The following is a 3,840-nucleotide window of genomic DNA, read 5'->3' on the forward strand; positions in this document are numbered from 1 at the left end:
ATCTTGAGATTATTGTGTTAAAAGTAAACAAAATAATTATATTTAACACTTTAATGAGTAGGACCCATTTTTTTTTAAGTGTCATTGCTCAAAAAAAAAAAATATCCCCCCCAAAAAAATCAATGTTATGACTTATTGACCTTTTTAAAGCTACATTTATTATATAATCTAAAATATTCCACTTAAAAATGTTATAGGGTGAAAATATTGCATATTTTGTGCTTTTCTATAAAAAGAAAAAAAAGATTTTCTTTGACAAAAAGAGCATACAACTTCATTATTTTTTCAAATATTATATTGACAGATAGACCAAATTTTTATGTAGAGATTTAAGCCTAGAATAATAATAAGACTGATTAATGACACATTTTTAATACTTTTTTTACCGAAACCCTTTGGTGTCACCGGGATCAAGCTTGAGTGGAGGCCTAAATGTATATTTTTATACATATATTGTATTGATTTTTAAAATAAAACATATCAAAATAGCCCCAGCTTGCTTTGATTTTTCAGTGTGCGGCCCTCAGTGGAAAAAGTTTGGACACCCCTGCGGTAAGTGAATCATAATATCGTTAAAAAAAAAAAAGAGGCATCCATTTATGAAGAGATTTATATTCAAGTGATTTTGTCCACACTGTAAGCAAAGGGAGTGGCTGATCATGAGGTTTTAAGTCATTGTGACATTATTTATTTTGTAAAAAAAAAAGAAAAAAAAGAGTAAGAAATATGTGCCAATGTTGGACTCACCAAAGTTGTCACTGTGCAATAATTGTTTTAAGGTCTTGAGTCAACAAAGGTTGTGTCTCCACTTAAAGCAAACATTGTGACCTCCACCCACGCTGCATCTGTCCAGGTGGAAAAAAAAAGCTGCACTTTGATAAAAATAACAGTTGTTTCTCGGAGTAATGATGAAAGGTGCGGCGAGGGACTACTTGTTGAACACGCTCGCTCCAGGAGCTTTGGCGGGTGGCTTGTCCAGGGAGGTCTCGGTCCCGGTCCGCACGCCGCTAAAAACTGATGGGGCCACTTTGCCCATCCGCTCTGCAAAGATAAACAGGAGCAAACACTTGTGAGTACAGTGAAGGACACTCCCTTTAATGATGTTGGTCAGGGTAGGTTTTGGTCATTGGGTTTGCTTTTCATCGATGGGAACTGAAAAGAACAAACAAAAACAATTGGTTTATTTAAATTAAATTTCAAAATGAGGAGAAAAAAAAAAGACTACTGAAAAACAAAGAGCGATTAGTTTATTTGAATTATGATTTTTTTTTTTTTTTTTAATGATTGGTTTATCTAAATTTCATAAAAAATACAACAAAAAATATTGGCTTATAAACATTTTATTTTAAAACCCCAAAAAACAATTGGTTTATTTGAAGTCTGTTTTTATTTAGTTTAGTTAAATTATATTGAAAATGGGAAACAAAAACATGAGATTTTATACATAATATATATACATACATACATACATATATATATACATATATATATACACACACACACACACACACACACATATATATATACACACATATATATATACACACATATATATATACACACACATATATACATATATATATATATATATATATACATATACATACATATACATATATATATACATACATATACATATACATACATATACATATATATATACATACATATACATATACATACATATACATATATATATACATACATATACATATATATATACATATATATATATATATACATATACATACATATACATATATATACATATACATATATATATACATATATATATATATACATATACATACATATACATATATATATACATACATATACATATATATATACATATATATATACATACATATATACATGTACATATATACATACATATATACTATTTTTAAAATTGTATTTATTTACTAGCAAGCTGTTCTCGCTTTGCTGGACATTTTTATTTCTAAGAGAGACAAAACTCAAATATAATTTGAAAATCCAAGAAAATATTTTAAAGACTTGGTCTTCACTTGTTTAAATACATTCATTTATTTTTTAAATTTGCTTCTTATAACTTTCAGAAAGACAATTTTAGAGAAAATATACAACCTTAAAAATGATTTTAGGATTTTTAAACACATTTAAATGTTTTCCTCTTCTTTCCTGACAATTTAAATCAATGTTGAAGTATTTCTTTTTTTGATGTAAAGAATAATAAATACATTTTAATAGAATTCTTCATTTTAGCTTCTGTTTTTTCGACAAAGAATATTTGTGAAATATTTCTTCAAATTTGGGATTAAAATAAAAAAAAAATTATCAGGCTAATCTAAAAAATCTGTAAAGTCAAATTTATATCTTATTTCAAAATCTTTTGAATTTCTTTTAAAATTTTTGTTCTGGAAAATCTAGAAGAAATAATGATTTGTCTTTGTTAGAAATATAGCTTGGTCCAATTTGTTATATATTCTAACAAAGTGCAGAATGGATTTTAACCTATTTAAAACATGTAATCAAAATTCAAAAATGAATCTAAATCATGAAAAAATACTAATGATGTTCCATAAATAATTTTTTTTAATTTTTCAAAAAGTTTCGAATTAGCTATTTTTTCTCTTCATTTTTTCCCGGTTGAATTTTGAATTTTAAAGAGTCGAAATTGAAGATAAACTATGTTTCAAAATTAAATTTTCTTTTTTTTCGTGTTCTCTCCTCTTTTAAACCGTTCATTTAAGTGTTTTTTTCATCATTTATTCTCTACAAAAAACCTTCCGTAACAGGAAAAAAAAATGTACGACGGAATGACAGACAGAAATACCCATTTTTTTTTATATGTATAGATTTATTTATTAAAGGTAAATTGAGCAAATTGGCTATTTCTGGCAATTTATTTAAGTGTGTATCAAACTGGTAGCCCTTCGCATTAATCAGTACCCAAGAAGTAGCTCTTGGTTTCAAAAGGGTTGGTGACCCCCTGATGTTATTAAACATTTATTACTTTAAATTACAGTAAGATTGATCATATTTCATATTGCTCAGATAATTCATCTGAGAGGATGTATTGTTTTTTTAAATTACTTAATTTCAATGGTTTCACCAAATGATATACATTGCATCCAGAAAGCACTCACAGGGCTTCACTTTTTCCACATTTTACAGCCTTATTCTAAAATGTACTAAATTCAATTTATCCTCAAAATTCCACACAAAACACCCCATAATGAAGATGTGATTTTTTAAAATATATTTTAACCATCCACACTGGTTTAAATGTAACCTAGATATTAGGTTTCACTATGTAAAAGCGTTTTGAGTCACTAGAGAAAAAGCGCTATATAAATATAATTCACTTCACTTCATTACACTCACTACCTGGCACTAAAACAGTTTGGTTTTGTTTTAGTTTATCCTCTGTGTATGTCTTTGTTTCCTGTCAGCGCTTTTATTTTGGTCTTTTCCTGGTTTTCTCCCTGAGTGCTCTTTCCCCTCAGCTGCGGTTGATTGGCATCTGGCCACACCTGGTGTCAATCAGCCCGCTCCTATTTAAACCTGCTTTGTCCTCCAGTCACAGCTGGTTTATTGTCATTATGACTTGTCGTTCCTGTATGCTGTGGACTGCTTTCTGTCTTTTTGTTCCTAGTTCCTGTTTGCTGGATCCTGTTTCCCGTTTTCCAGTTTAGCTGTTCCTAGTTCCTGGTTTGTGTCTTTTCTTTATTTTTACTTTTGGACATTAAATCATGTTTTCTCGCATCATACCTGCCGCCATCTCTGCATCTTGGGGTTCGTCAACAACACTGTGACACAAATATTGCAAATAAAGAAAAAAAAAAAGAAAAGCAT

General features: G+C 28.9%; 1 protein-coding gene across 2 annotated transcripts in view; it reads right to left on the minus strand.

The window, feature by feature from the left end:
- Nucleotides 1-592: 592 nt before the first annotated feature.
- The window catches only part of mustn1b (musculoskeletal, embryonic nuclear protein 1b), an 11,592-nt gene continuing 8,344 nt past the window's right edge, over nt 593-3,840 (minus strand). Inside the window, exon 5 of one of the 2 annotated variants that reach the window (XM_061922530.1) lies at nt 593-1,041. The gene's annotated coding sequence lies outside the window, so the exon portion shown is untranslated. Of the gene's footprint in view, nt 1,153-3,840 lie in introns of both variants that reach the window. The other variant, XM_061922531.1, reaches the window with a different exon arrangement.

The sequence above is a fragment of the Nerophis ophidion genome, linkage group LG16 (assembly GCF_033978795.1).
Source record: "Nerophis ophidion isolate RoL-2023_Sa linkage group LG16, RoL_Noph_v1.0, whole genome shotgun sequence".
NCBI lineage: Eukaryota > Metazoa > Chordata > Actinopteri > Syngnathiformes > Syngnathidae > Nerophis > Nerophis ophidion.